A 22,661-nucleotide genomic window follows, 5' to 3' on the forward strand; every position below is an offset into this window, starting at 1 on the left:
AAATTGCATGAGCAGAGTGTCTCTTGAGGCAATTATTTTTTTTTTCAGATTATGAACACCAGACTGTCCTTTTCTGCACATTATCTTCCTAGAAAAATAAATATGGTTGACGCTTCAGACATTTCATGCATTAACTCCAGAGGTGGATTGGCAATCAGCAATCCCTCAGATGGAATAAGAGATTGTCTGATGTATGCAGATCAGCTGATTAAGAATCATGAGCTCCCACAATGTGAAAATCTTATAAAGGTGAACAAAGAACATTTGGGGTATTTCCAGTCATGCAGCCTTCTTGAAGCATTTGCAAGGGTTATGCCTCATACACTGCATTAACTGTACTGGCAGTTTCATTTACCATGGCATAATTTGACTGTGCATGATTTTAGGCAAGGCAATGGTTGAGGCCATTAAAGTGCTGCGTTGGGGCATGTGTTAATCTTAATGGATGAATCAGTCATTTGGCTAGGGATCTCCAAGTTAGATAAGTTAAAAGACAACAACTGGCAGTAAAAAAGCTTATTACTAGATTTGTGTGTGTGTGTGTGTGTGTGTGTGTGTGTGTGTGTGTGTGTGTGTGTGTGTGTGTGTGTGTGTGTGTGAAAATGTGTGTGCGTGTGTGTGCATGTGTGCGTGTGTGTGTGTGTGTGTGTGTGTGTGTGTGTGTGTGTGTGTGTGTGTGTGTGTGTGTGTGTGTGAGTGTGTGGTTTGTGTGAATGTGGAAATGTATGTGCATATGTGTGTGTGTGTGTGTGTGTGTGTGTGTGTGTGTGTGTGTGTGTGTGTGTGTGTGTGTGTGTGTGTGTGTGTCTAATGCTGCATTTAGTTTATTGGCAAGTACTTTACTGCTGTGTGCTAATTGTGCTTTTCTAGCATTTGCATTTTTATACCCATATTGCTTAAGTTTGCCTGTTTTCCCCTTAGTATTCTTCCCATGCAGACTGCTTTCATGGGTCTTGTATTAGAATTTATGGCAGTTTATGTATTTCTAGGAATTTCTTTATTGTTAGCGGAAACATTACTTTTATTTACATTGCTGACTGGGTATGCTGAGCACTCCACAGGTTTGGAGCACCATATGGTTTCATCATTAACAATGTTTGTGCTTACAACTTACTGTTTGGTTCTGCTTCTCTCTATTGCTGATTTACATTTTTATATTCTAACACTATTATATTTTAAAGCTGCAGTGTTTGCTTCTGTCGTCTACTAATGCTGTAGCTTTCTTACTATGCTTATGCGGTTTTGGGAGACATAAGTAATTTCAGGACTTCAACCTGTTCTTTGTCAGTGTGCATTAGTAAGTCAAGGCAGTGCATTTATTTTATGGTAACAGCCATGCAGTGACATCTGGGAATTTTTTTTCTCTGATACTTTGTCTTGTAGTATAATTTGAGAGTGTGTGTGTGTTTGCGTGTACATGTGTGTGCATTGGCACGTGGGCGTGAGCATATGTGTGTGTGTGTGTGTGTGTGTGTGTGTGTGTGTGTGTGTGTGTGTGTATGAGTATTTGTGAAATCTGTAAGCCAGTTTAAGTGCAAGACTATTAACAGTATTTGCAATGAGTTCTATAAATGGAATGACCTACTTTTGATTTTAAGGATGCTTAATGTATACAGTACTATGCATAAAATAAATGCTGTTGATATTTTAGGAAACATTTTATTTTGTCATGTACTTCTACTTGTTGCTTCTTCATGATTTCTGCCTTGTTTCATTCTATTGAATGTCCTGAAACATATATGAAAAAAAAATACCCTTTGAAATTAGATTTAGATAATTTTGCTTTGATGAACTTTCATATATCCCATATGCAGCCATAATACTTCACACCCATGACCTGAGTAATACCAAATGGATATCATGCCACATGTCTATGTGAATTTCTTTACCTTAAGGCTTGTGACTTATATAGCAATAACCCATGCCTGGGTGTGGGTAATGCTGATTTACCCATGATTGGCATGGTTTGTCATGAGGGTGAAGCCCGAGGGACCAAACAAAGCCAACCATGGGTAAATCCAGCATTACCCACACCCAGAAGTATTGCTATTATACAATGACATTATTTAAGAAAACAAATAATTACTTTTCTTAAATAATGGCATTGTATAATGCCTCCTTGCTGCCCTTCTGCAGTAGACTGTCTGGTATTCTGCGGCAGTTCTGATGTACTGCGCATGCGTATGCCTACGCAGTACATCAGAGCTGTGGGCAAAAGCAACAGGGAAAGCAATATCTCCATTGCTTTTTACTGTTTTGCTATGTTAAATGGGTTTAACATAGCAAGACAGCTTTAAAAAAGCAACAGAGAATCTCTGTTGCTTATTTTAAAGCTGTCTCGCTATGTTAAACCCATTTAACATAGCAAGACAGGTTTAAAAATAATCAATGGAGAAAGCAAGATCTCCGTTGCTTTTTACACACTGTCTTGCTATGTTTAAGGAGTTTAACATAGCAAGACAGGTTTAAAAAAAGCAACAGAGATCTCCTTGGCTTATTTTAAAGCTGTCTCGCTATGTTAAATCCATTTAACATAGCGAGACAGGTTTAAAAAAAAAGCAACGGAGAAAGCAAGATCTCTGTTGCTTTTTACACACTGTCTCGCTATGTTAAAGGAGTTTAACATAGCGAGACAGGTTTAAAAAAAGCAACGTAGATCTCCGTTGCTTTTTTTAAACCTGTCTCGCTATGTTAAACTCCTTTAACATAGCGAGACAGCGTTTTAAAAAAGACTTATACTAATGGAAAAAGTCCGGGCGAACGGACCTTTTTCCATTAGTATAAGTCGATTTACAATGTGCACGCTGACCAATCAGCGTGCACATTTTGGAATATTAATGGGGGGTCATGGTATAATATTAATTATTGCACACCGGAAATGATTGCATCAAACCATGTACACAATGACAATGATAGATTCCTGTCCCAGAGACTTCCAATACTCTAGAACAAGCGACCCATCTTTGTCAAGCAAAGTTACTCATTAGCACTCTTCAAGAAAAATCTTGATGAGTGGATGGGAAATAGGAAATACACCCCGGGGATCACTTCTGTGGCTCTGCTCGACAGGGGCACAGGAAATTATTTTTCTTGGGTGGCGTAAGGCAGAGAACCTTGTTGGCTAGGCTTACTTAGGCCCCTGGACCGATAGCTTAGTACCTACCTATGAACCTATGGGAGAAAGTAACAGAATACAACTACACAACATTATGTTGTTTATCAGAGATGCTACTGACCTTATTTAAAATCATCAGAATGTGAGTGGGTGTAGTCTATATGTAGAATGAAGGTCTGGACAGCCTACCAATTCTTATTTTTTATTATTTGTATTGTAACTTTATTGTAACTACTGTAATTTCACAGTGCTTTAAAATGAAATGCATACTTCCTACAATTTCTTCTCTACCACATGCTAAAGCAGTAAATACTGCTCTTTAACGAAAAGATCTGACGATCTCTTGCAGTTATACAAGTCTGTGTATCACTTTTTGGAGACTGTTACACTGCTGAATGTCTTTCTTCTTTCAGGTAATTTGGGTAGTTAGCCTTCTTTTGTGTTTGAATTATCACAAAATCATAATCATGGATGGTACAAGGCAAGTCAGCCAAGTGGCCATTCACTCCTTTCTCGCATCCACCTTTACGCATTGCCTTCTTTGGCAAGAAGAAATGAGACAGTAATACTGGAGGTGAATTTATGAATATCCAACCCATTGTCTTAAAAGAAGGTCATGTGTCATGTTGCTTGATGTGGAAAGGAAAGTTATCTCAAAGAAAGGGGTGATTATTTTCTGGTAATGTTCTTCACTAGTTCTGTATTGTTTTAGTACTTTTATGTTTTTGTTGATATTCTACTATATATTAAAAGTTTATTCATGATATTTTTTTCTGTTTACCGAACTGACTTTGTAAGTTTAGAAGACCAGATGGCTTCATTATTGCATTTTCTTAGATATTGGGTATAATTTTTTTTTGTTACGTCCCACTCATGAATCCAGTCATATAATGTAAATGAAAATCGATCAAAGAGAGAGTTCTTTTTTTTATTGTAAAAAGAAAGTGTTAAAACCAACCAGTTTGAGCACTACTTTTGAAAAAATAGTGGATTCATCAGAATTTGGAAAAGAACATGTAGAGGCAAATTGGAAATAATTATAACCAATGGCAGGGAGGTGTTTGCCTCCACAATGACTCAGATTCTACTCACAATTGTCTAACCACAATTCTATGTATATTTGTAGATCTGAGCAAATATTAATTAGGTGTAAGATCAGGATATAATCATGTAACATCTGACAGTGCTGTTATTAACTTGTCTTCATTTTTTATTTTTCTGTCTCTCATCTGATTGTTTTCTGACCTTTATTTTTCTGCTTGATAGTGTGGATCATGACTTTAAGGCATATTATGAGCAGCTCACTTACCCAATCAAGAAATGTAAAATAAGTAAATAAACAGATAAATAAATTGTGGCTCTCTAGTACTATTAAAATATGAAACCATCATTCTGGGTGACGTAAATTTTAACTGGTTAAATGTCTATTCTAAATTCCCATCCACAAATATAAGCCTATTTCATTTTATATAACTTATCACCTCTCCAATAAGATATAACAATATATGTGAAGTAAAATGTTTATGTTTATTATAGTGTCATTACTTTTATACGAATGTAAATTTGCCTATGTCATAAGTGAAAATTCAGTAAAGGTATTTGGAAAAAAAGTTACAGTAGTACTAAAGAAGGAATCATCCTACACTGAATACTGATTTCTGACCCAACTAAAATCTCCTCATCCGGTACTCTCCCTAATGCTATAAGTGACCACCTCCCAGCCTTTGTTCTTTGAACAGCACCCTCCATCTACAAGCAGCATCACTACAAACATGTTTGGAATCTCACCAATTTTAACCCACAGACATTCAACAACATGCTAAAATATATGAATTGGTCTATCTTAAAATATTTTCATCTAGATGATGCACTGGATTGCTTCAACATAACCTTTTTAGAAATACTAGACAGTCTAGCTCCCCCTGGAGTAAAAGGAGTAAAAAACAACCGTGCTCCATGGCTAACCAATTCTAGTAAAGAACTTATACTAACCAGTGATAAAACATGGAAACAGTGGCAAAAACTTAAAAAACCCTCAGACCTAAAGAGATTCAAACAGCTCCATAACCAAACAAAAAGTCTAGTAACTAAAGACAAAACAGAATACTATATGAAAGTTCAAACAAATCAAAAACACAATCCCCAAAAATTCTGGACCTCTATAGGATCACTTCTCAATCTTAGTCTCACCCAACAAAACACCAGAACAAATATCCAATCTCTTCCACTCACACTTCATGAACTCTATAGCTAACCTCATTACAATCTTCCCACAGCTCGACTCTACTACAGATTATACTGGAAGAGCTATACCATCTCATCTCCCTCAATCCCCCTGCTCTACTACCTCATTCCAAATGAATCAACAACAAATGCTTCACCCACATTCTCTCTTACAATAATCCCAACATCTACTATAAAAAGGCTACTTCTCAAGCTAAAATCCAGCTCAAATACACCAGAAAATCTTCCCACTGAATATCTAAGACTTGCAGCAGATGTCATAGACTACGCTATTAGTATACTAATCAGTAAGTTAATCAAAGAGTCATATGCCCCAATACTTTGGAAAAGAGCATTTATTCTACCCCTTCAGAAAGTAGGCAACTGGGCTGATATCTCAAACTACCCCCCCCCCCATAGCCATTTTATTGCCAGTCTGTAAGCTTCTTGAAAAATGCAGACTGCCGACCAGTCACGAGTGGAGTCCCACAGGGATTTGTCCTGGGTCCTCTCCTGTTTGGCATCTACTTCTCAGAAGTCCAGTCCAAAATGGAGGGATTATGACTGACCAAGTTCACAGATGGCTGCAAGCTGGGATCCATTATTAACTCCCCATGTGATGTAGGCATCCTACAGAAAGGCCTCACTGAGATGAATGACTGGTGTTGAAACCATGGCCTTAAGCTTAATGCCAAAAAATGTGTCATCATCCCCTTTGGGAAAAACTCAGTTCCCAGTAATTACCACATCGATGGGAACCCACTGAACACTGAAGGAGTTATAAGAGATCTGGGGATACAGGTTCACAGCAACCTCTCCTTCGACCACCATATTGCCACTGTGGTCAGAAAGTCCTTCCATATGGCACATCTCATTACCAAGGGTTTTGCATGCAGGAAGAAAGAGGTCATCATCTCTCTCTCTCTCTCTCTCTCTCTCTGCTCTTCCCTCGAGTATAATGCCCCATTTGGCATGTATCTCACTAGACACATGCAACAGCTGGAAATGCTACAAAAGTACCTCATGAAGAGGATCCTAGGCCTTAAACACATGTCCTACATGGACAGACTCAAAAAACTCCAGCTATTCTCTGTCTCATATCGTCTACTAAGAGGCGATCTCTACTTGACTTACAAAGCCATGTCTGACCCAGCTCTGTTAGAAATACTACATCTAAAGAAATTCCAATCCCTCTGCACCACACACACACAGACCTCAACCTCATTACCACAATCAACAGAACATGCTGGAGGGACTAGTTCATAACCCAGAGACTGCCCATGGTCTGGAATAGACTTCCCATACATGTCAAGCAGAGCATTTCACTGGCCATCTTCAAGAGAAATCTTGATGAGTAGATGGGAAATAGAAAGTTTACCCTGGGGATCACTCCAGTGACTCTGCTTGATAGAGAAACTGGGAACTAATGTCAAGTGGCACTATGCCAGGGCACTTCTATGGGCTAGGCTTGTAAAGGCTCTAGGGCCATTAGCCTAGTATGCACCTATGAACCAATGAACCTATAAAAGTGCAACCCCTCCATTTTCTTCTTAAGAGCCAAATCCTATTTTCAACTCATCATGGATTTAGACTAGGTCATAGCACTGCTACTACTACTGTCTTAATACCCTTCATGGAAACAGTCAATAAAGCCTGAGACGCAGGAAAAAATTGTATCAGGCTTGTTTCTTGACTTATCAAAAGCCTTTGATACAGTATCTCACTCACTTCTTCTAACACAACTCTCATGCACTGGTGTAACAACCCCCTATCTTAACTGGTTTTCCAGTTACTTATCAGAAAGACAGCAGGCAGTTAGATAGCAACATTCCTTATCACCATATCTTCACACCTCTACTGGTGTTCCCCAAGGCCACTCCTGTTCAGTATCTTTATTAATCATCTTCATGCCTCTCACTCATGGGTCTCTCATACAATATGCATATGACTCAGCTATTTTATTCTCCACAGACACTACACCAGATCTGCATCAAATTACTCAATTATCATTTAATTCATAGAGACCTGACTCTACAATAACCATTTGTCTTTTAATCACAGCAAAACCAAACTTTGTTCAACCCTAAGAAAAATACTTCCATAAACAAATTTCAGTTCACTATACTTTCGCAGAACAACACAAAACTTGAAGTAGTTAGCCTTACTAAACTGCTAGGAATAATAATTGCAAATTAAAAGCCTAAAATTTGACCTGCACACACAACACAGCATCAACAAAACACATAAAAAATAAGTATTCTTTACAAGCACAGACATTTCCTTTGTACTCCCAAAAAGCTAGTACTTGCCAACACTTATCTGCTTCCCTCTCTTGTATATGGTGCCCCTTTGTTTACCAACCTACTATCCTCCCTAAAAACTGAAACTGAAATATGATATAACAAGACTGCCATGTTTGCAATAAATGCTAGACACTATTCCTATCACTGCACATTCCTAAACTCTCTGAACTGGCTCGAAGTCCATCACTATCTCGCCTATCTACAATTAACTACAAAACACAAAATAATTTTCAAACCATCAGACTGTCCCACTCTAAGGTCCTTATTTACCCACTATCTTCTCAATAGGTCCCTTAGATCTGAAAATCAGCACATTTTGCAAATCCCCAAGCCCGAACTACCAGAAGGCCAACAACTTTACTCTTGTGTTGTAGCTAAAACCTGGAATGCCCTTCCTTTATGAATTCGTACCATTCATAGTCATGCTTTACGAGAACACCTCTTTACTAACTGTATCTGTATCTGTACTAAACCTCCTCCCTTCATAACCTGACTGACATCTTTGTCCCATATATAGTCATAGCTCAGTTTTTCTCTATCAATTAACCTTTGTTTTAGCTAATTTAACTATACTTACTATGCAGATTCTTGCATATTATTTCCTTTTCTCTTTTATTTTTAACTTAAGAATGCATCACCAAAGTCTGTTATTGCATTAATTTTTTTGGAAAGTTTATGTTGTCTGTATGACATTACATAATAATTATAATATAACTTTTCTCACTTTTATTACTGTAAAATTGCTTTATGTTTTGAAGTTTTTCTCCCTGGACCTCCACTGAAAATGGGCTCTTTATGTCCCAGTTGGACTTTCCTGGTAAACAAATGCCAATAAATAAATAAATACTTGTGCAACTTTGTGTGTCTTTAAGTATGTCACAGCACTCATAATTATTGCATCAATCTGAATGGCACTTGAAATGACAGTGCTTTTTCTTTTATTGTATTAAAAGTTGACATATTTTGATGTGCTTAAACTGATTCTCTGTTTTATCTAATGGCATATCTAGTGAATGCTGGTATGTGTGAAATGAGTATAAGATATTTGAAATATTTCAATTTGGGATTATAGGTTCATAGGTTGATACTAGACAAACAATCATCAGACCTTTAATAACCTAGACATAAAACCTTAAATAAATCAAGAGTTACGTTTTGCATAAATGGCATTTGTAAAAGACAAGTCATTTGAAAATTTTGGGCCAGCCCATCTAAGTTAATTTAGTCCTGAATGTAGCTAAGGCATTGCAGGGGTAGGTTATTCCATGATGGAAAATATGCTGATATAAGAATGTATCTTGACACTTAGTCCCATTAATTTGTTGATAGAAACTGCTGTCCTTTGTACGTGTTTTTGAGGAACTGTCAGATCTATGAAGACATAAAAACTGCTCCAAAACAATAACAAAAATATGACCAACAAGTATAATGAAACTGTGGCAGTCACAAATGGATGAAAAGCCTTATTTATTTACTAAGTGCTTTTCATCTACATAAAATAACAAACGTCATCAGATCATTTTAAAAACTAAAATGCAGTATTCTTATCGTTCAAAATAACCGCCCCCTACCTTCAACAGGAAATTATGTAATCATAATTATTACAAACTTGCAGCATAAAAAATTATCCCTATTTTTATATATATATATTATTATTACACAATATATGATTGTATATACTCTCTCTCTCTCTCTCTCTCTAGATATATATATATATATATATATATATATATATATATAAAAACTTACAATTAATTGTTAACATGTTAATAAACACACTATATGTTATTTTATTAAATAAGTCCAAAAAAGCTTATACTGAACTAAAATAAAATACTATATATTATTATGAACTGCTAAAACTATTTTAAATATAATTTTCATATAAATGTATATGGATTTGTATATATATATATATATATATATATATATATATATATATATATATATATATAAAAAAATATGCATAAATATATATACCAAGCAATACAATAAGTTACCATTTTATTGACCATGTTAAAGTAAACAATGAAAACAGATTAAGAACAAGCTGACATGTTTTCTAAAACAATATAGAACAACACTTCATCTGTTTAATGCTTTTAACTTAAGAACACTAGTGCAATAATTATTCAATCCTGGCCAAGCATATGAATATAAGCATAATTGCCAAATTAATTCAGCTTTTTCAAGCTGCAAAGCCCAAGGTCCACCTTTATCATTTTCCTTAATTTGTTGAATTACACAGAACTTAAACTGATGATTATTGTATTTGTGTACGTGTTTAGCCAGCACATTGGTAAGAACATCTTTTCTAATTGCATACATATGCTCATATATTCTTTCTTTTAAAGTTCTGGTAGTCTTACTAATATAATATGCTGGGCACGTTACACATAGCCACATAAACTACTCTCTTAGAATTACAGTTATGCTTACCATGCATTTCATATTTCCTTCCTTTTATCTTAAAAAATTGGCCTTGGTGAATAATAGTAATATATAAAAAATAGGGGTAATTTTTTAAACTGCAAGTTTATAATAATTATGATTACAACATTTCTTGTTGAAGGTAGGGGGTGATTATTTTGAACTATAAGAATACTGCATTTTAGTTTTTAAAATTGTCTGATGAAGTCTGCTATTTTATGTAGACAAAAACACTTAATGAATAAATAAGGCTTTTCATCTATTTGTGACTGCTACGTTTTCATCTATGAAGACATAGCAGGTCTAACTGTTTTATTCTCATGGCCCTAAAAGCAAACACAGATCGCTGTGGAGAAGCTTAAAAGGACGTTGAGTGCAGAGAAAGGTTGAAAGTCATTCTGGATAAATAAGAATCTTAGGCCTGTGGCTCTTCTGGTTATGAACCTTTGGGGTCTTTTCATGGGCTGGATAAGAGATAACTACAGTGAAAGTAAGACTTCTTTGGCTCTGGTCAGGATACTATTGGCTGCTAGTTAAGCCAGACAGGGAGAATTTGTGACTACAGTGGAGGCATGATAATCATAGGGCAGGGTCATCCAGAATTACTTTTAGGCTTTAACGATAATATCATTTTTAGTGATGTGCCATTGATACAGTATTTTAAGGAACTATTTATTTTGCAAAAGAAGACTAAACTACATGTTTTGACACTTAATCTGTGACCATTGTCCTATCATCAGTTACTTGCATAATGTGGCCCACCCTATCACATTGGTGGGTTTTTGAAGAAACAAAACTAGTTTATAATTAGCCAGTTTTGTTGAACCAAGACATGACATCAATATGAATAATTAATCTCTTGTTTTTAATTGAATCAGATCATTACTGTTATTATGTACTACTCTCCAGCTGGACTTGTCCGTTTACTATAAGTTTTATGTATTGAATGAAACTGATGCTCATTATCCATTGAAATTTATGTTTTTTACATCATAACAGAAGTTTGTTGAATGTCAATGAATGCTGCTGCACAGTAGTAAAACTAAACTTCTTGGCTTATCTACTTTATAGCTGATGCAATATTCATATTTTGTTGGTATTTAGCTTATTGACTTAACACTCCTGTACGAGTCTGTTTAGCTGGGCACTGCATGTGGTATCCGGCTGAACTTGCTTAAACCCACATACAGCGCTACTTATATTTTTCTAACATGACTGGCATTTTAAACTGCTGATTCGGTTTTATTGTGTACCCAACACTGACTTGTTTTCTTCCGCAAACACCAGGGAAGCCATGTGCTTCATATGGCACTCAGACTTACTTGCGCAACTTTATTTAGTGATTTACAGAATGTGCCTTTTTTATCTCGACTTTTAAACTATGTATAGCTGAGATGTAGATACCAGAGAACGACTTCTCCTTAAGCAATTGAAAGTAGTTGTTTCTTTACATTGTCAAATTCCAGGCTCTCACCGCTACATAGAGCTACCTTACCTAGCCTAACATACTGAATTTATAACCATTTACCATAATATATCAACAGATAAGACTGCTCTTGAGGCTAACGTCAGACTACAACAGAAGCTATCTCTTGAATCAGTTCCTTATTATTTTGATTTCTGTTGCATTCTACCTTTTTTGCTCCTAATCTACTGAACTGAACCAACAGTTGCTAACTTACTATATTCCACTCCTGTCTAAACTATACTTTCTTTGCTGACAGCTTATAGCTGGAATATTCTGATATAAGTGCAATCACTTCACCTGTATTCCTCTCTCCCTCCTATACCATTTACTGAAAATGGGATACAGAAGCTACTATTGAATTCCTGCTTCTTCCCTGAATCTCAGACTGGCTTTCTCTTACCACTCTGTAGTCGTGTTGCACCCTCCACGGTACTGATAATGCTGATTTCCACTCTCTTCACTGTGTCTTCCACTCTTATTCTTTTGCTCCTATCTATTCCTCCCTGTCCTTTTCTTGTTCTCTACCTTCTCGCTATATTTTGGCCTCCCTCCAATTTTGGTTCCTATTTTAGTAATCTTCTCCTTTTTTATTACAGTCTCCTAAAAGAAATCTCTTGCAGTCCTCTACTTCCCTCCCCCAGACATTGGACAGAAAGTCTGTTGTCCCTACAAAAGGACTCCCCATCTAAGAACTGGTACACTGCACCGAGCAACTGGAAAATAAACTCCTACTTGGCTATATGTATGTTTCCCTATAATCTACTTCATCAATAGTGTTACTCAATTTTTACTGTCTAAATAAAGCAATTTGCTTGAAACTTCAAGAACCAACTTTTAACCTGGCATTGACATGCACACTTACCTTGGTTGCCTCCCCCCAACTCACTCCAAGTAACTAACTCCTACCGTCTGTTCTTTAGTCTTCCCTCACTAGACACTGCTTATTCTAGACTAGTGCCCCAAAACTATAATTTATTCACTTTCCCATTTCACTCTGCTTTCTTTACTGCTAGGAACCTATCCAATTCCACTGTTAGCTCTCCTTAGAACATTTTTCTCTGTCTCAGCTGCTCCACTTACCCTTTGTAACCTACTCTCTTAAAGTTCACTGATAGTGTCTAAACCTTAGCGATCCACCAGTCTCGGCTCTGCCTACTGTGTTTGCCCTTGTTACACTCAGGCTCACTCCACTCCCCTACCCTACCACCATTACGACCTCACTCCACTCCACTACCCTACCACCATTATGACCTCACTCCACTCCCTTACCTTACCACCATTACGACCTACCCCCACTCTTCCTAAACTTATACTTAGCCTACTCCTCCCCTCTTCACATCCAACCAATCACCTCACTGTCCATAAACCTATACCTAGCCACCTCCTTCCCTTACTAATTCCAACGAATCACCTCACTATCCCACCAATCTCTCACATTAATACCTGACACTCTCCCTATCATACTCAGTCTGCCAGTCTTTAACTCCATCCCTAGTCCACCTGCACACTACACAGATACCTTCCTCCTTAGCACTCACCTCCTTACCTACTCCCACAATACCACCATATTATAAGTGTCTGTAGTATCATATCCCATACTCTGTTCACATCTCTAACTATTCTTACTCTGCAGTCACTCCCTGTTGACTAACTATGTGTCTCCTTCATCATTACCCCTCTTACCCTGTACTCCCACTTATTACTCTACTACCACCTTATATCAGCTCCTCTACTCTTTCCCATTACAGCCTACCCCACAGCTCAGCAAAGCCAAATCTCATGCTCTCTAGCACTATACTCCGACTCTTTATCCTACTCCTTTCCACACGCCTCATATCCCTACTATATCTCAGTGTTCCAACCCCCATCTCCATCTTCACTGACTTCTCTACCAACTCTTTTACCTCTACCTCCCTACCTATTCCACCCAAGTGCTTTACGGACATCCCCAAGCTATAGCAACTAAATCCAATCCTCCAACACAAAGTGAAGGTTATCCCCACAATATATAAACCCAGTTAAATCAACACAAATTCTCTACAGTACATTTTCAAATTTGTCACACAGTCACACTTTTAAGCTCCCCATACCTTTATGTGGTGATATACAAGCACATTACAACACTATTACTTTAATTCCTACAACTGTTCTTGTACCTAAGCAATCAACTAATCTTACTTGCTCCAACCTTCTCCCTTATTTTTTGCCACCTACTACTATCAAATAGTACCTGTCCATCTGAGTATTTCTCTTTCTCCCCTTCCCCATCTTTGCCCACCTCTAAACTTTTTCACTGATACCATTAGTACTACAAAGTAACATAAGTAATATGGCCAGCCTCTACTATCAGACAGTACCATCTCATTCTGAATTACTTCTCCTCCCCCATCTCTCAAATGATAGAAATATTTCAGTGTCTAAATAATATATATGTCTTTATCCTCTCTAAACCTCCTTCCATAGAATTCTTAGCCTCTCAACCACCCTCCTTCCCTTATCTTTCTCTCCAACAATTACTTCAACTACTGCTATAATCACTCTTCTCTCTCTCTCTCCTTACACCCTACCTAACTTTTCATCCTCATCTCTAAAGTTTAGATGTTTTATATCCACAACTTCTGTTGATAAAAATATCTAATTTTTTCCTCATTTAAACTTGTTAAGGACTAGTGACAATATTTTACAGCTATGGCAAAATTTATTTTACATAAATTACCCAACCCTATAGTGATTCTATGTCTAGGAGATACTGTAATAGTTACCAAAATGCAAGACCCTATCTTTTCTGTCATTCTGTGTCTAGGAAATGAGGTTTGGAACAGATTATTTTGCCCTGGGACATCTTCAAGTGGGGCTAGATACATAGATTAGCAGGAATTGAGAGACTAAGATGAGGATAGGGTTAAATGGGATAGAGGGATGTTTAGGATAAAATGAGGTGAGAGTATGGAGGGGCTTAGAGGGTTTTGTCAAGTTTAACTGATGTAGGAGTCTCATTTTTGGTGTGAAGTTGCTAGTGCTTGCTTACGCCCAAGACAACCTGAAGGTGTTGTTGATGCAGGTAGGCCTTAGGTTAACAATGGTGGGTAAAGGGAATTAAGTTTAAGTGAGGGTTGGGTGGCACAGTGTTTCACTGCAGGTTGCCTTAGGGTGTTACTGTGTGCTTTACGTAGCAGAGCTAAGAGTTGAAGTTTTTTTTTTTTTTTTTTTTTTGTGTGTGTGTGTGTTTTGTTCTTTCTTTCTAGTGATATAGTAGAGGATGTTATGGGCCGTGGGTTCCTCTCTCAAGTGAAGTGCGGGTTTTCACGGGTTTTTTATGGGCCGTGGGTTACTCTCAAGTGAAGTGTGGGTTTTTGCAGGTTTTTTCCTTGGCTGAGATATCCAGCTATCAGGGGTCCTTTGTACACGTGCGGTCACATTAACTGCGTGATGGGGTGTTCGTAGGTGCTTCACGAGCAGTGGAGTCTCTCTTAATGTCAAGGTTTCCACTTTCGGCAGTATAACTCCTGCTACTAAATATTGTCATGTCTTACACTTACCTTGGCAGTCCGTTGGTATGGAATAAGTGATAACAGATTGTGGCAGTGTTCCCATCGTTTACACAGTTTAAATGGTAGTGCCAGCCATTCTGTTCTCTTCTGCTAAGAGATGTTAATGCAACCAGCTTACTTTAAATAAGAAAAAAAGAAAAGAATAACAGGAGTGCGTTGGTAGCTTATGCGGGTAGAAGCAAGCTTGTTGGGCTGAACCATGTTGACTGTGCAGTGGGTTAGGATTCCATGGTGTGAGTGGCTTTGCTAATCGCAATGGCCCATTTGTAGGCCGGGTTTTCTTTTGTCAGTTGATGCTCACTATATTTGGGTAGCGTGCTTGATTAATTCTGGGTGAGTGCCGTAGAAAAATGCAAACATTTTAGAGTGCAGCGCACAGATCAGGCTTTTCTTGTTGTGTGTTACCTCCCTCGCTGTTATGTGGACTAATATTAGTTCCACAGTAAAATCAAGATGTACATAAAAACCACAAGACACGAGTAGTTTAGATGATTCTGTCTGGAAAAGCTTGCACTATTTCACCAATTATATGGAGCTGTATAATAGCAGGTACTGAATACCAAGCAATGCTCCTGACTTTTCTAGGGCATGTGACTATGTAAAATGTGTTTTAGAATGGTGGAATTTGTACACTAACAGACTGTTGCAATGGTTGGGTTATATGCCTTGTTTCCTGGACATGAGATGGATCTCAGATGTAGCCAGAAGAACAGTAACTATGTACTTTTGAAGTGCACAGGACAACAGGTATTTAGTGATAATAGCCATCCAGTATGCCTCCTCAGACTGCTTTCTTCATGCTTTTGTGTCATGCAGTCTTTAGCTTTGTTGGTGGAGCTACACTGTCACTTTTGACTTGTTTGCCTGGCATGCTGGTTTGCGAGAGTGTGGAGTGTTTGAACAGTAAAGGAATAAAGGGCTTGCTTCCGTTAACTTTGTTTACTGCCTTAAGTTTTTTGGACTGGCTGGCGTGATGGTTTGAGAGAATGTGTGGAGTGCTTGAACAGTAAAGGATGAATGTGTTTACTTACATTGACTCTGATTAGAGTGCTTGAATAGTAAAGGATGAATGTGTTTACTTACATTGACTCTGATTACTGCCTTAGGTTGGACATTTGTATAGTAGTGGCATTTGCGGTGCTTTATGATGAATGAGTTTGGTGGGGGGTGTTGGTAGGATAGTTTTCTTTCCGGGTTTTTAAGTGGTGGTGATGGGAAGTTGCTATGGTTGTTGCTAATTTTTCTCTGCCACAGCAGTGATCGGGTTTCTGTGCCCTCTGACTGAGGTACAGGGCAGGTAATTAATGCACACTCCAACTCACGGTGGGAAGCATTATTGCTGCCGAATAGTATTATTCTCTTTGGCTCGGATAGCAGGTGTGAAGTGTACAAAAGCAAACTCATGGGTATGTGATTCAGTGATTTCAGCTGTAGTGATTTCTCAGAGAAAAGCTGGTTTTGTGAGGGGAAGACTAGGGACAGGATGGTTGAGAGGATATGCAGCTGTGGTGGCTTGTGTATGGCGGGGTGGGGTGCTTGCCATTGGATCTTTTCTTTCAACCTTTTACAGGAAGAAGTTTGGACAAAGCTAGAAATAAGAGGGCAAAGGCTATGAATAGGGAAGGTCTTAGGTATTGTGTATAGAAACTTAGGAAGTTGATGGAATAATAAGTTTTGCATTACTTCTGAGGGGCAGGAGGTCTGTAGCTCACGTCGGTCATGGTGTTTCCTTCAGTCCTTGATGATTTCCACTAATTTCCAGGAAACTGCAGTTATGGAAAATAGATATGGGGTGGAATTCTATGGGGATATGTGCAGCCGAGATGAGGGGACAGTGGCCTAAAAGAAGTTTTTTTTTTTTCCCTGCTCATACGAAATGAAGGTTGTTATTTTAAAAAAGTTTTGCATTACTTTTCTGATGTGTGCTGATATCTCATGTTTTATTTTGCAGTCCCAGACCTGTAGTCAGAAGGATTCTATAGCAGAGACATGGATAGGTGAAAAGGAAAGTACAGTGATACCGAGGTAAAGGATCTTTCATCAAGAAGAAGAAAACTCTTGACTTGTCCAGAATGATGAAGCACAACTAATCATTTGTTTACTGTAGAATAAGTAATATTAGTAATGTTTTATAATCTCTCTTGATTTATGTGAAGCTACACAGTGATAAGATACACTCAATGCTAGAAAAAAGAGTTCTGTTAATTAAACGTTATTGGATGCTACTTCATTAATATTTGATATATTTGCACTGGAATACATGGTAATTGGTGGAGGGGGATGCACAAAACTTTAGGGAAGGTGCTGCTGCTGGCTCATACTTACTTGTCCCTCCAAAGTTGCTTATGCAATTGCTGAGTCAACAGTCAGAGGGTCCTGTTCAATACTTGGGGGGAGTTTTCTTTAAAAACTTATGTTGAACACAGTTCTACTATCACCGATAATATGAGGTTCTATAACAAAATAAAAGCTGTGGAAAAAAATTGTGCTGTGATGTAATTTATATAGATTTAACTTCAGCATTTGACAGAGTCAGACACATAACACACTGATCAACAATTTAGTACAACTATATATTGATGCACTTTCGATAGGATGGATAGCTGCATGGCTGATAAATAGGACATGGCAAGTATCCTACAACAACTGCGCAGGCAAAATCCTTGGTTGCATTCAGGGTGTCCCACAGGGCTCAGTCCTATGTTCTTAGCATTTATATCACACTATCAAAAGATGAAAATAGTAAACACTATTACATCAAACCTAAAATATATAAACCACAAAACATTGAACATTCAGAACAGCGAATTTGTTACCATGGAAAACATTCGCTATTCCGAAACACATACACACAACACAAGCACACCAAAAAAAAAAAAAAGCAATCCACACACATACACTTACAATCCTACATCTAATCCTACACTAAACTGTACATACACTACCTATCCACTTACCTTAACTCAAACCCTAACCCTAAGGTCGGTCACTATCGCACACTCACCTAACCTGTGCCCTAACCCTAACTCACTTAACCCCCCTAACCCTAAAGTCTGACACTATCGCACACTCACCTGACCCGCACCCTAACCCTAACTCACTTAACTCACCCCTAACCCTAACTTCCACACAATCGCACACTTACCTGAACCCGACCCGTACCTTTCCACCACAGAGCTAAAAATAGTGAAGCCACAGAACCGGCCAGCTGAATTCTTTCCCTAGGAAAAAAATTTGTGTCCTGCAGCTTCTCTATTTTTAGCATTCGCTGAATAGGGGGTCGATATTAGAACATTCGAAGTTTTAAAACTTCAATGTTCTGATATAGATCCTGTCCTTACTTGTTTAGATTGTATCTTTCAGACCTAACTTTTTCATCTGAGGTGTCTTACAGTCTATATGCAGATGATCTGAAATTGAGTAAGCTGATTACAAGTGTTACAGATAAGGCATGTCTGCAAAATAGATTGACTAAATTGACCATTCGGGCACAGGAGGATAATATGCTGATAAATTCATCAAATCAAAGCATAACAGATTTGGTAGGCATAAATTAAAAGGTGAATATTTTGAGAATGTCAGGGTTTGAAGGGCAGTTGTGTTGCAGCTGGTCTGACGAAACATGCTCGGGGATGGGAATCATTTTATTTTGAGGATGAGCATCTGACCAGTAGCTCTTGAGTTGGGTGGTTTAAGACTGATACCTAGAAAATTTGTATTTTCATGTCAGCTAGGTGCTTAGTGTTTTCTTTGCAGTTGGGGAAGGGCAGAGTGGACAGCAGTCAATGACCTGAAGGAAGTGGGTCAGAGTAGGAAGTGCTGGTGCGGGTGGCTGTCGCTATTGTTTGAATGGTACACAAAGGTGTTCAGGTAGGGAAGCACAGCGCAAAGTAATTAACAGTCACTTGCCCACTGGGAGTTGTTAGATGGAACTGATTCTGATGGGCTGGATTTTCTGGTGGTTGGAGTGGTGCACAATGAGGGTACAATGAATCTTATTTTTCTCACAGTTCTTTAAGGTTGGAGTGGTGCACAATGAGGTCACAGGGAATCTTGTTTTACTCGTGGTTCTTTAAGGTATCTTGTATTTGGTGTAGTTTGGGCAATGTGTCTGCAAGTGAAGTGGGTGTATCTTGGGGTTGCATTAAGCAGGGTTGGTGAATTTTATGAGGGGACTGGGGGCATCCACTGGTGGGGTGGACACACAGCTATCATATGGATAGGAAATTACTAGGTTAATGGTTTTAGGGGTCTTAAATCATTTATCTATCAATGTTTTATAGTTATGGTTATTGCGCAATTTTATTTGGATCATAGGGTATGCTGCAGGGGAGGCTGGGTTGAGGTGGGGTAAACAACAGGGTGACAAGTTTACTTTATTCTGTACTTGGGGTGGTTTTGAGGCTAATGGTTCTAAGGTTTTTCATAACCTAGCCATGTTCAGGTAAGTGAGGTTCCACAATCCATAGTGCAGTGCAGGTTGCCTTAGTTAAGATGGACATGGGTGAATGTTGTCCTTGTCCAAAGGGCACACCGGTGAAGCCATAAAGGGAATTTGTATCTCTGTTTTTTGTAATCAGCTGTATAGCAGGAGTGGGGATGGCTTTAATTTTCTATTTTTAATTATTATTTTGGAGAACTCCTTCATTGTAGAAGAGTGATCATTTTATTTATTGAATAAGATTGGTTATGTAATGTTTTATTTCACGTGGGTATCTGTTGTAACGTTACTATGTGAGTTGGGAGGTTATTCTATGGGGATCCTTTTAGGACATTTAATTTTTCAGGGGGTTTGCTGCATATGGAAGTGTCTGCATTTTAGGCAGATGATGAATGAGATATGCCATTGGTGGTGCATAATGGTCATTAAGAAATTGGATTGTGTGTGTGTGTGGAATACTTACAGTCTTTTCTTTTACAGATCACTGAGTACAGATGGTGACATGCAGAGTTAGTATTGCTTGGGGGATTGAAGAAATATGGACTCAACAGGTGAGAGAAGAAGCTGATGAGGGTTTCGGCTGATGGAGTGGTATGAAAGGCCATGGGTTGCCAGCAGTGCAGCTGAATATGGAGTTGTTGCTTTGTTGTGATTTTTCTTACCTGCTGTCACACGACAATGTTGTTTGGTTTGATCTTGTGCGGTGAGCACCAGGGTTAAATTTTACACTGTTTTATGGGTAGCAGGGGTCTTATTTGGAAGGGGTCAGATAGTGTGGCAGACATCAAGGGTAGGGGATTAGCAGGTTGCATTAAGTAAGTTAGGCTTGTAATCTAGATGTGGGAGTTTGATAGGAGGATTCAGCTTCAGGTTACTGCAGTTTCAGGAGAGACTGGGTTGGATTTATTCACTACATTTTGGAGAATAATAGTGTGTCATCAAAATTCTGTGATCTGGTGGCATTGGGCATTCTCTAGTTTGTTGGTATATTGTGTTTAGTTAGTTTTGCCTGTTTTGGTTTATTGTTGGCAATGCCAGCCATGATGATGGTGTTTTGAGGTCATATTGCTACCAGCCATGATGGTGGTTTAAGTGTTTTATTGTTTATATTGGGTAGTTGGTGTGATGGTAGCATTTTATTAAATGGAATTTAGAAGAGATTTAAGAAGGGTATTACATTCATTGGACAGCAAAAAAAACTGTTTATTGGATGGTACTATGGGGCAGCAATCTGGCATGGTGGTATGCATTTGCCTCGGCATGACTTCAATGGCGGTGGGCTTAGTAGTGGGTCCAGTGGCTGGTAAGGCTATTGGTATCATTGCGAGGCTTCCCTGTGGTTGGGTGGTATGGTTTAATTACATCATGGCAGTAGTTATGATAAGTGATGTGGTTATGGTATGCTACCTTAGCATAGGTAAGGGGGTCAGTGGTTTGTTTTCAGTTTTTTGTGACTCTTCTGTTTCTCTGAGTTATGTATACAGGGTTAGGAGGTAATGACTTGGATCTAGCTTGGTTAGGGAGGATGGGTACACTGAATGATGTCTGACCTACTTCCTTACTGGTGGTTAGTTTGCTGGAAGTTTGGTCAGAGAGAGGGAACAGCCTGGTCAGGCTGGTGGGTGGAGAAGAGGGGCAGGCTTGCCCTCTACTGTTCCCCCTCTGATGTTGGATGTGCATTTCAATAAGTTTGGAAGGAAAGTTAGCAGTTGCTCTGCTGGACAAGTTAATAACCAAGCTTAGCTGCTTATTTGGATGGTGGAGTAATTCAATAATTTGAAGGTGAGCATGGTAACACTGCCTTGTTAGTGCAAAGATAAGTGAGCAAGTGGGGGATGCTGCTTATCAAGGGTGAGTTGATTATGCTGTCCTTATGGTTATTTTATGTTTTTCTTTCATTGATATTATTATCACCTGCATCATGTTCTTGGTTGAAATTTATAATTATTGGTTAACAATCATGTTTATGGATGTTTAATAAAGGTCATCAAATGACATTCGGTGTTGTGTGTTTATTGAAGTGGAACAGGACAGCTATCACAATGCAAGAACCTATCTTGTTTTTCATAAGGTTATATCTACCAACCTATGCCCGAACCTCTCTTGTTTGTTAAAATTTATATATTCTTCATTTATTTTAATACCTTGCATAACTTTAAATTTCCTGTTGTCTTTGACTGTGGAGCTTTTCTCCCTGGGCCTCCGCTGAAAATGGGTTTCTGACCCAGTCAGACTTTCCTGGTCAATAAATGCCAATACATAAATAAATAAATATACATCCCAATCCAGGACCCACTACACTCAAACATCCCACCACACCCACCAACAGAAACTCCCACAAATCATTACACATAGTGAACCTGAATTTCTGCAGTATCAGCAATAAAATTTCAGGCTTTCATGCGTGGATCGCTCACTACCAACCTGACATTATTGCCAACATTGAGACCTGGCTAAAACCCCATATTAAAGACACTGAATTTTTCCCTCCAGGCTATCAAACTGTAAGACTAGACAGGGCCCAGAAAAAAGGAGGCAGTGTTGCCCTTCTCTTCACCAGTACCTACAATCTAGTTCCATTTTCTAACCCCATACCACAGTTCGCGAATGCAGAATTACTCGTAACTTTCTTAAATATGAATAACAACAAATTTTTTTTTTATAAGTTTTTGTAATCCCCCCCCGGAAACAACATACCCATATTGGAGGACATTCTAGCATGGAACTCTTTCAATATTTAAAATGAGATTATCATACTAGACAATGTAAACATTGGCTGGCTAGAACTCAACTCCAGCCACCCATCCACAAATATTAATCTTTTCAGCTTCACCCATCTCATTGACTCCCCCACCAGACCTAACAAAGGCAATGACAATGGATCCATCTTAGACTGAATTCTGGTTACAAACCCCAACAATATTTCCTCAGCAGGAACACTCCCCAACACCCTCAGCGACCATCTCCCAGTCTTTATTAACCGTGCTTCCCCCTCCAGCCAAGGTCAACATCTACATAAACAAGCAAGGAATTTAACCTCATTCAACCCTGTAGCATTCAACTATATTCTAAAAACAACTGATTAGAATTTACTAAAAACCCTCCCTCTTGACAAAGATGTTGATCACTT

This window comes from Protopterus annectens, chromosome 12.part0 (genome assembly GCF_019279795.1).
Source record: "Protopterus annectens isolate FY-2018-M chromosome 12.part0, PAN1.0, whole genome shotgun sequence".
In the NCBI taxonomy this organism is placed as follows: domain Eukaryota; kingdom Metazoa; phylum Chordata; order Ceratodontiformes; family Protopteridae; genus Protopterus; species Protopterus annectens.